The sequence below is a fragment of the Girardinichthys multiradiatus genome, unplaced genomic scaffold (genome assembly GCF_021462225.1).
Source record: "Girardinichthys multiradiatus isolate DD_20200921_A unplaced genomic scaffold, DD_fGirMul_XY1 scaffold_31, whole genome shotgun sequence".
Lineage (NCBI taxonomy): Eukaryota > Metazoa > Chordata > Actinopteri > Cyprinodontiformes > Goodeidae > Girardinichthys > Girardinichthys multiradiatus.
This window is the reverse complement of record NW_025917684.1, coordinates 223-12,054: the sequence shown is the minus strand read 5'-3', so window position 1 is coordinate 12,054 and position 11,832 is coordinate 223. Positions and strand designations below refer to the sequence as shown.

General features: G+C 36.5%; 1 long non-coding RNA gene across 4 annotated transcripts; it reads right to left on the bottom strand.

Annotated features, from left to right (window-relative positions):
* Positions 1-6,881: 6,881 nt before the first annotated feature.
* LOC124865169 lies at positions 6,882-10,489 on the bottom strand. 4 transcript variants are annotated; one of them, XR_007037486.1, is made up of 4 exons: positions 10,208-10,489; positions 9,203-9,335; positions 7,979-8,154; positions 6,882-7,883 (listed from the first exon to the last, which is right to left on the bottom strand). It is a non-coding gene; the product is annotated as an uncharacterized LOC124865169 (long non-coding RNA). The 4 variants fall into 4 exon arrangements; XR_007037483.1 differs by having other exon boundaries at positions 10,195-10,473; XR_007037484.1 differs by lacking the exon at positions 10,208-10,489 and adding an exon at positions 10,055-10,183.
* Between the last annotated feature and the right edge of the window lie 1,343 nt (positions 10,490-11,832).

Here is an 11,832-nt window from a genome sequence, read left to right as displayed (position 1 = left end):
ATCAAATATGTCTAAAAGGTTAAAACAGTGATGGACTCAGCCAGTCTCAGTCTCCTGCAAATACTCATTTGACCTTTAGTCCCAAGAGAGGAGGAGGGGGTGTGGTATTTGTTCTGGGGAAATAAATCAGGATTTATTTCCCCAGAACTGCAAACAAGCACAATCAACACATTGGATCTCTAACATTTGTGGCATTTGAATGCAGGTCGGTCTGCCTATTGTCTAAAATATGTGAGCTGTGAAAATGAAGCCTAGTCCTTAATCTCTAAGAGAAAAAAGTATCTAAACAGCATTTAAAACACAGAGCAAATACAGCGCTGGAAGAAAGTGCTGAAACAACCTTAAATATGTTAAGAATGTATAACCAATCAATGTACAGTTCAATGTTTTTCTTTAAGATCATTTAGTATTTTGGTTGTATTTCAAACTGCATGGTGTCCTGATTTATTTCCCCAGAACTGCAAATAAGCCCGTTTGTTGTTGACACGACTGTCACATTTCTTCCACTGCTTAGTGAAAAAATATGACATCAGCTTTAGATATTGAACACACACATCAGCAAAATAACCCCAGTCTTCAGTCCAGACCCGTTTCATCTTCAATTTATCTCATTAATAACAACAAAAAAGCAACTGAGGTTAAAACTAACTTGCTTTGCAGGCTGCTGCTACACTAGTTAACTTGTTCTTGTCTTTTAGCTGCTGCTACTTATATAAAGTTTGCTAAATAAAGTTTTTTTCTACACATTCAGAGCAAATTACAACTTAATAAAACATTAAATAAAATATAATAAAATATTACATACCTCTCAATTGTCTGAATCCGTTTTTATCCAGTTCCAATGGATGCTGTCTCTGTTGGAGCTCAGCTGCAGGCAGCACGCAGATGCAGCGAGGCTCTACTGACCTCTGACCTGCAAGGTCACTTGAGAAAACCTCCGCTGATCAGAAATCAGTCACAGGGGTGGCCAATGAGATTTCAGGGGTGGTGCTGGCCACCCTTGCCCCCCCCCCCTAAAATCGCCATTGAAGAAAAACAATCCATCCTGTTGAACAATAAATATGATGAATATCTGTAGTTACAACACATCACCACCAGAGGGCAGTGACTAGTTATAATGAAACAAAACGGTTAAACTTTATATTTTTCATTAAATACTTTCTGATTACATCTATTGATATAACCCTGTAAATAACAATCTACATATTTTATACATGTATGTTATTAGAGATGGACATTCATTAATAGTCATAGAGACAGATATAGAGATACACATAATAATAATTTATACTAATTTGGATAAAACTAAATAAAATATATATATTATAAATTATTATTTTATACTGAAAAAGAAATGCTGCATTACGCAGGGCACAAACATTAATTTATAAAAATAATAAAAATGTTCATTAAAGTGTAAATATTACACAACTGCACTAAACAGAAATTAAGATTTTAATCATTTTGTCCTAAACTCGGTCTTGATACCGCCCTCCTGTGGTCGCAGACTGTAATTACACACTACAATCCTTTACATTAGTTTAATAATGAATTTGATTGATGATAAAAATATGATTGACTGTAAACTGAAAGACAGATGCTGCTGTTCAACATCAGCTTGTAGATCTGCAGCTGCTGATGATCAGAGTTTGTGTTTAAAACAGGAAGCAGAAGTGAAGATCAGCTTCAGAGCTAAAAACCTCCTCCAAGGTGTCTCAACCTGCTGCTGGAGTCTGTTAGCATCGGTAGCTCCTCTCTGAGTCTCTGTGGAGCTGCTTCTAATTCACTCTAACAGAGAAAATGATGATTTTATAGTTTTCTTTAAGTTGAAACTGTTTTCTCCCTGAAATATTAGACTTTTAGTCAGAAAACGATGAATTAAGTTCTTTGCTGAGGAGACTTTATGACAATACACTGAATTATAAAGCTAGCTGCCATATTTATATGAACAGGATGTTTCTGATGAGACTAAATTAAACCCTGCAGTGAATCTTATTCATGTTTAACATCAGTAATTTAAACTGATTTAATGCAAGTGATAAAAGTTTAAATTACAACAAAGAAAGATAAACAAAACATCTGACTGAACAATTAACTGATTAAATAATTAATATGAACAATAGTGATTACAATATCTCACCACCAGTGGGAAATAAGTATTAGTTATTATTATTATTGATAATAAAACATAGTTATCATGAATTGTTTCCTTTATGCCTATTAGTTTTCACCTCAATTAGTTAAAAATAAAATATAACAAAAATCAGACATAATGTCCTTCTGATAGAAACTGCTGTAAAAACAATAAATAAAACTAAATGGACTGAATGAATTATCCTGAAAATAATAATCTACATATTTCAGACTCATATTTACAGTGAAGTTGATTAGAGACAGACAGGAATCTAATGGACCGATTACCTGCTGTGCTTCATGTTCTGCATGACATTACAACAGAAAATAGTGGAGAAAGATCTGTAGATGCTCGAGGTTTGATGACTCAACTAGACTTGAGCTTCGTCAGTCTTCTTGTCACCTTTCGAAGCCTCCTTGGGGATGCAAAAGTCCTGTCTGACCTGCTCCAATCACCTTCACTTGACCTTGCTATGGCAGTGGATTTAATAAGTGCACTCAAAGACTCTCTTCAGGAGTCCAGAAGTGAGACGTTTGTTGACCATCTGTGGACAAGCATTGTGGAAACTGCCACAGAGAGCAGTATAGCCATTCAAAGTGCAGAGAAAAAGAGGTCTCAGAAAGTTAGTTCAAGACTTGGTGGGTCTGTAATAACTTCTACATGGGGTCAAATGCAACGATGGGGACAAGGATGCCTTTAGGAGGACAATCTTCTATCCCATTGTGGACACCATACTTGGAGAGTTAGACCGGCGCTTCTCAAAAGACAATTGTGACATCATGAGAGGAATACAAGCTTTGGACCCCAAAAGTAAAAGTTTCCTTCAAGAGGCAGCAGTCTTTCGCTTGGGAGAAATTGATGCTTTGATTCTGAAGATCAGGGTCATGAACTCCACCAAACAAGAAGACTTTTGCAAAGGAAACAACAAAGTGGCCAAATGTGTCTGGTATTTTCCTAGAGCCTCATAAAGATGTTTTTCTGGAGCTTTTCCGTCTGTCCAAGATAGCCATAGTCCTCCCAGGATGCAGTGCGGCGTGTGAACGGAGCTTCTCTGCTCTGAAACTCATCAACAACAATGACTGATGACAGATGGAGCAACCTGGATGTCCTCAGCATGGAGTCGAGAAGAGCAAAGTCACTTGACATGAACAAGTTTATTACAGTTTCTGTTACCAACCATCAAAACAGACGAATTCATCTGATGTAAGATGGAGAAACACAGAATTTAACATTTGTTCTAAAATGTTGTTTTGAGATTCGTTTAGTTTATGTTAGAACCATAATGTGCAATTTTCATCTCTTATATTATGAAGAAGCACCTTTACACTAAAGTTATATTTAGTTTTTCATTGCATAGAACTTGTTGTGAAGTGTTGTCTTATAGTTTTATACCAAACATATGTTACAGGATTTAGTGGCAAGACAATGAGAAAAGTCTACAAATAGCTTCCTATTTTACACTTTGTTTAAAATATATTCTTAATTATATATAGTTTGTTTTTTTTGTTTGTTGCAGTCATAACAATTTAATTTAAATAAAGTTGTTTTATGCTGAATCAAAGTAAATGTTTCAATGTATGCTTTCATCAGGGCCATGAACATGAATACTGTTTGGATTGAAAACTACTTCTTGTACATATTCATACATCACAAGATATTGTATTATATTCTTTTTGTCTTTTTACAGATATGTTTTTATTTAACTAGGAATGGTAAAGAACATTTAAAAAAGCAATAGTCAATATAAATGATAACACACTAAACATGTAAAGATTAGTTTAACTTTTACAGAAAGTTTAAAGAAGGTTTATTCTTATGTATTTGTGGCCTGCATTGCAGTATTTTATTTAACCACCAGGTGGCGCCTCAATTGGTGAAGAAAACTCAGGTAACAATACAAGAGACAGCTGACTGATTACTTTATAGAATGAGTTTCTCTCTCTGTCCCTCTACACACACACACACACACACACACACATATATATATATATGTGTGTGTGTGTGTGTGTGTGTGTGTGTGTGTGTGTGTGTGTGTGTGTGTGTGTGTGTGTGTGTGTGTGTGTGTGTGTTCCTTGGCCACCCCAGTAAAAATGTCCTGGATACACCACTGGTCTCGTCCGTATATGTTGCTCACATATAAAGTTCCTCTAAACTGTGGCTCTCATTTGCAGCGAGGAGCCGATTTCTGAATGTCATCAAAACTATGAACTGCACTCATATTGCTATAAGGGCTCCAGCTCTAAGTGAAAATTAATTTATGAATTGAAGGTATTTTTATTTAAAATATGTGCAACTTATTTGTGATGCGTAAATGTGTCACTAATGCAATGACACCTTGGCCTCCTCAACTCCTCTATACTATAAAAATAGTAATAATTAATCTAATAATAATTGTGTTTGGAACAAACCTCCGTGTGTGATGGCTGCTTCTAGGTCATTTTCTATGTTTTATTTATGTTTTTATTGGACGTCCTGATTGGTTGTAAAGATTTAAAGTACTTCTCATAGTGTGTGTAGTGACAGTCTTACTAATAGAGATATAGGAGGCATATTCACCTCATTATAATGATCAGCATTGAGCTATGAAAGAGCTCAGTGCAGCTAGATGGGATTCGAACCGACAAACGTTTTATTTCCAGTCAGGTTTGAGTCGCTGATGTCATTCAAGTAGCTGTTTGTTTGCTGTGATTCACTACAAACATCCCTCATGGTGTGTAGACACAGTCTCTCTTAGCGTTTTTCCTGCCTTCTCTCCTAGATGGCGCTCTTTTTAAGATGGGAAAACATCTTACTGGTTTGTGTAACTGGTGTAATACCACAGAAACGGTAGAACATGTTTTTATTAGATGCAGTAGGTATGAGAATCAAAGAAGAATATTAAGGCTGGAACTGGGTAGGATTGGAAAGTGAAAATGTGGTTGTTTAGTTCAGTAATGAAGTAGGAAAGGAAGATATTTTGTGTAAGAAATACTGAACTCATTAAACTGATCTAAGCAAAGAAAATTAGGTTAAAATAAAATCAAGAGATGACATTAGTGCAACGTTTTTGGATTCAAGCTGCTGTTAAAAACTAAAGAAGAGAAATGGAGAGAGACGCCAGATTGTTTGCTCACATAGTGAGGTAATCAGACCAGGTCTTGATAACTTCTTACTAGAAAAGTTGGATCAATGATCAGATCTTTGTCTCCTTGCTTCCAGGATCCTGATCCTGTAACCAGCGTCAGGTTCCTACCTCGGTGGCTGGTGTTCCTCCATCTCTGGAGTTCCTAGAAGATCCCTCCTTGGGCTGCTGCTCCTAGTCTCTTCGTTGCTCCTCCAGCCTCCTGGATCCTTGTTCAGCTGCAGCTCGGTAATCCATCACTCTCCTGCCTGTCCACCCTCAGTCCACTACGGCTCTTCCATCAGCCTCGCTCTGGAGAAGAACAATCAGATGTTCTACCATCACAAACCTCTCAAACACAACCAACCTGCTAGTCTCAGACTCAGACAGTTCCTCACCTTCCCTGGACCTTCATCTTCATCACCAAACAGTAAGCTGCTTTTTAACCTGTCATAAAGTCCCACATTCAACACCACCTTACCTCCAACTAATACACACCTTCTCCTTCCAGTGTTCATCCTGGTCCTGGTGCAGAAACCTGAAGTTCTCTACTTTGTGTTTTCAATAAACCTTTTAAAACTGTCCAGCGTGTCGTCATAGTCGCTGCACCAGAGCCGATATTACTATGATGGTGTTAGATTGAAACAGCTGAGCAGCTTCAAATGTGGTCGATCATAAAAGGTTCCAAGTGTTTGAAAGGAAAGTGACGTCTGCATGGTGCTGCGTACAAGAAGACCTGAAGGTAACCTCCTCCTGCAGAGAAGAAGCTTGTAGAAAACAGACATGGTTGACCACCAACAACAGGCCTTAAACCGCTTTCTGCTCAGTTTTACGTGGAAACTGAAGCTCCTAACAGGTCGATAAAAACCCAGTTAGAAACATTTAAGCTTTAAAGAGATTAAATCTACATCCTTCATCTTTAAACCTTCTGAACTGACTTTTTCCTTCATTATTTTATTGTTTAGATCTGAGCAGATATTTAGACTGAGAAGACAACAGAAGCAAGAACAGAATCAATCATTCATACAGAAAATGTGGTCTTTGACTGCATATTAGCATCTTAACATAAATTGTTACTGATTATGTTCCATGTTTTATATCATGTTGCTTTAATAAAGACAACAGCTGCTGGTGGAGGTTCTCATGGTTGAACTTCTCCAGCGCCTCGTTTCAGAAAGCGTGGTTAACGAGCTCTGAGCAGAAAGCAGATACTTTGACTAGACCTACTCTGGAAGGCAGATAACATGATTCACTATGGCAACGGGAGGAAATAAAAAGAATCAAAGTACGTATTTCCCCCAGATGAAACAAACAGATTAGTAGGACAGGATACGTTCAAGAGCAGATAGATAGAAAACTGGTGAACATCACCTTTTAAATGGTTCTGGTTCCAAAGATCTGGAGCAATCAGAGAACAATTATTCTTCAGAGTTTAAAATGTTTTTTGTTTTCATGAACTCCAGCAGGACCTCCACCAGAAGATCTCAGAGACACAGTCCAGGTTTCTCCAGGTCTACTGAACGTATGTAGAGGAGACCACTAGAAACCATGCACTGTAAAAAATAAATGTTTTTACAGGAAAACCCTGGCAGCTATGGTTACCAGAGTTTTCCTGTGAAAATTACAGATGCACAATAATTAACCATATTAAAAAACGATGTCATTTAATTTATAGTGACTGAAATCACAGCAAAATCACCTTAAAAATATGTTAAATCTACAAAAATTAAATGTTAATTTTGTATAGCAGTATTATATAGAAAGACCCTTTCCTGTATTTTTTACATGTAATAAATGTTTTTACTGCATCAATAACTGGCAGAATTTACAGGGAAATATTGAACAAAAAACTAATTTAAACTGGTAGAACCACAGTAAAAGTTTGTTCATAAAATAAAGGTGTTCTGTGTATTACACATAAAATCTATTCATAATATGCAGTATTTGTATGTTTTAATAATCAGGTTATACTGGTAGTTACTAATTAAACCTGCTCATTGATTCCTGCTGCTGCTATTGTCATAATTACTAAACATGCAAAACATCTTGAAATGAGGAAAGGAACATATCATTTCAGAAAAATGTATTAAACAACCATAACTGTCTCTAGTTTTGAACAATTGGGTGCATTTTTTTTCCAGTGTAGGCCTATACAACAAACCTTGCATGAAAAGAAACTCTACATCGGTTCTTCGACTATGTACCCAAGTTGAAAGACTCCAAAACATTAGCCTCTTTGTATCAGGACCATTTTAGTCAATTGAAAGGTTTACAGTGTCAGGTGAAAAACAAAAACCCAATTAAATGTAAATATTAAAGAATCTTTACATTTTTAAGAAGTTACCTTAACACTTCAAACAAAAACGATAACAAAGCTGCCTATGCTTTAATTAACACAATACAAATGATAGATTGAAAGCAGAAACTTGTAGCACTTTTTCTCCAAGGAACCGTCCACAAAGCAACAACTTGCAGAACCTCTTCGATGAACAAAGAGTCCACAGAAAGATCCTTATTTAGGTGTCACACCACTCATGATCGGAGAGTTCCTGTATCAGGGTGAGGACTCGAGGGTTCACGCTGAGACCACGCTTTGAGTTTTTATTCTCCACTTTAGTTCCTTTTTCAGGGTTTATCGAGAAAAAACACCTGTTAAAAAATCAAATAAAAAGACCATTATAAGCATGTTCATTTTTCAGTTTAAATTCAAATATTATTTTCTAGTATTACAAATATTTACTCACCTTTGAAGAAATTCCAGAGTTGAAGCCAGCTCAGATGGATAATGGATGTTGAAACAGTAGTAGCTCCCGAACATTCGGCACAACGCAGAAATGAAGGAAGGGATGTTTGTGTTGATAAGAGTCCGATCCAGACTCAGCAGGTACCTTGTTGAGGAATAGCACGACTGTCCTATGAACTAATTATTAAGCAGGGTATATTAATAAGTGCTGTACTGATATGAGAAATTCCCTTAGTAGCACAATTTAATAAAATAGATAGAAATCAGGTTTACCACAGACAACGATGGCTGGTGTTAAAGTACTATTATAGTACTAGTACTAGTATAGTATATGCTACTATATATATCTTATATAGTACTATATATACTAGTACTATATATAGTATATAGTATACAGAGTATATGCAGTGCCCTTGTACTGAATGTCAGTGATAACTGTAGTATTATTTTCTGTAAAAGTAAACTCTCTGACTGCATGTTTAATAGTGTCACTGTAGAGGTTGTGATAAAACACACATCTCTCCTTCACATGGAGGACTTTACTGCATTCTTGCCCAGCTAAAAGATATGTCTGATACATCTGATGACGCTCTGACAAACTTTGACAAATGTTTTTCAAGTTTTTTAATTGTCTGGTTCATCTTTTAAAGTAACTGTGTTTACTTTCAAATCTAAGCGTCCATAATCGTATCAATGGACCAAATTTCAACAACAGTGCTGAATAATGGCGCAGGAAGTGGTGCTTAGGTTTGAGTGGAATTTCAGGAAACAACATCTTCCTCGACTCCAAATATTCTTGGATCAAAATGTCAAGATATGCTATCTGGGACAAGGATATGTTCTGAGCACAAATAAGATCCACGATGTCTTTTAATTGGAGAGCTAACTGCCATCCTTCATCTTCATGGTTTTGCACTTTGTCACCAATCAAAACGGGTAACAATCTCAAAAGGTTCCAGTTTTGAACGGCTTGCCCTGATAATCTAGACCCATCAGGGTTGACAGCACATGGCTTTGTGAGAGCTTCAGATCCTTTGTACTTAAACTGTTTGATGCGTCTGTTTAAGAGTGTGTATGTGAACCATTTTTTATGTTTTATAATGTTCTTCAGGTACAGTGCTAGATCATATGATAAAACTCCTTCAAAGAGGTCATGACCTAAACAAGGCGGCAGACCAGGCTGTGATACATGGAAGGACCTAAGGGTGTTAAAGACAGAGTTTACCTTTATTCCTCTGACTTCTCAGATGTTTTCAGCCTGAAGATCAGCAACAGCTGCGTCGTATGTCTCTGGGGTGCGTGGAGAACCGCAAGCATTCGGATCAGCCTCAAACTCACTTCTTGTGAATACGCAGTACCTGCAGAAATATTGAGAGCGGCTGAAGTTCTCTGTAAACCCACCTATGCAATGAGAACCCAAGTTATCACCAGCAATGCAGTACAGACCCCCTTTTACAGTTTCTCCATCTACATGTCTTCCATCTGTTTCCAAGGATTTCAGATCTGTCAACAACTCTGAAAAAACTTTGCTTATTCCAAAGTGTTTAAGGTCATTCTCAACACACAACAAAACTAAAAATATATTATCAGTGTTTGAACGTAAATGAATGGGTCAATTAGCTACTGACAGATAGACTGAAGAACTTTGTGTTTCCTCTTAGCAGAAAACCAAGGGATTCACAACGAATGAGTCTTGGTACAAAATCAGTTTCAGGCTTTCCATTAAAAAACTGGTGATGTTTGAAGTTTTGTCCATCATATAAATCTGTAAAAATCTCTGTGTCAGCATCTCCACAGTGTTGTGACTTTGTATTCCTCCACAAAGGTGACTGTAAAAAGAGTTTGTGCCACCGGTATGTAGTAAGCACATTTTATGGGTCATGTTTTCATCCAATCCCAACACCACTTTTTGGGGTTCTGTATATGTTCATATTTTTATGAATGTCTGGTTTCTGGAGTTTGTTGTTTTTAATTGTTCCTGATGACAAGCAGAGAACAAATCTGATTCTTTAATGCCGTCACAAATTTGATTGACTGCTTCCTCTGACAGGCTCCTATTTTTTAATAAGGAACCTACCTTAGTTAAAGTGTAGGCTTGACCCAACTCATGAATATTTAGCATTTCCTCAACGATAATTTGTATAGTAGAGGCAGGAATAAGCAGCTGTCCTTGCAGTTTAAGGTAAAAGAGACAGACGTTTCTGAGATATGACTCACGATCATTTTCTACCATGTCAATGGCTCCACCAGCTGCTTGCAGGGCATCTTGTGTGTTTTCTGGATTGTTTGTTGCTATGGTAATGACACAATGCTCAAATGTTTCATTATTTCTTCTTTTTTAAATTAACAAATAAAGAAAGCTAGTAAGCTAAGTACTGGTTACAATTTAAAGAGTAATATGTTAGTGGAGGCACTGTTAGGTTAGTATCATTTTTAAAAATCAATTTAAATGGAAAGCTAGTAAGTATTACATCAAAAGACTAATGCAAGTATTATGATAGGCCAAAAAAATCTATAAATAATGTTCTTAGGATTTGATATTTTATACATCAATAAATAGGCAACGTCCCAGATTCACAATGTAATATTACTGAACTAAATTTATTTTTAAAATATATTCAAAAAGTACAGCTTGAAGGAAATTAACCCCCCTCCATGAACTAACCCTGTGATTCCCTGCATGGAGAGAAAACCTGGAGTGTAAAGCAGCCATCAAAGCAAGGGGGTCTAAAAGTATTAAAGACGTTTAGTTATTTCACACCTTTTGTTTACTGCATAATTCCATATGTTTCATTCACAGTGTTGATGCCTTCAGTTAGAATCCAAAATATAAACAGTCATGAAAATAAAGAGACACATTAAATAAGAAAGTCTATCTAAAACCTGCATCTAAAACAAGTTTAGCACCTTTCTGAGAAGACAAAACACTTACTCGAAGTCTCCAAGGTCCTCAGTGTGAGCCGTGTAAAAACTGTTAAAGGGACCCTTCTTCAAGCATCATATTTTAAAAACTTCAAAACTAACATCTACAGCTGTGACTGTGAAAGGTTCATCCATGTGAGATATGGAGGTTCAAAATTAAAGCCCCATAAACATGGAAACCTCTCAAATGTATAATCACCTAAAAAACTCTTTTATCTCAGGCTCATTATGTCCAGATTAGGAGGACGCCATGTATAGATGTCAATGTAAAAGTTTAATCCTCATGTAATATGGGATTTCAAAATAAAAGCCCCTCATTTTTGTAAGTGTTGTCTATATGATCACCATATCAATTATCATTTGAATATAAAGTTAATCCCAGGATGGTTTCTTGCCAGATTATACAGTAAATCATCTCCAGATGTCACTGTGTTTCTGCCACATGTAATGTGGAATTTAAAAATTACAGCGTCACAAACATATGAATCTTTCCTACATTCTGTTTAATCAACATATTAGTCATAATTTTAATAGAAAATTGTGTTATTTTTGCCTGATATCTGCATAGATTAAGAATAAACCATTTACAGATGTAACTAGAAAACTCATGAATGTCTAAATCACTTGAGGCTGAAACTTTTACAGTGACATCTGGAGATGGTGGTCTCTAAATCTGGGCTGAAAGCAGTCTGAGATACCAGACAGTTTTACCTTAAATGGTTTATCCATATGAGTTAACAGTCAGTATTCAGATCTCATTGTTCATTCCATGTGGATCTGGTTCTAAAATAAGCTCCTGATGTAAGGTCACTGTGAAATAAAACGATGGGTAATAATTAAGACCCAGAGGGAGTACCATGAGAACTGATATGTGGTTTTATGGAGACATGCCTCCCCACAGACTTTGTCCTCTGCAACAAAAAGGACCCCCTA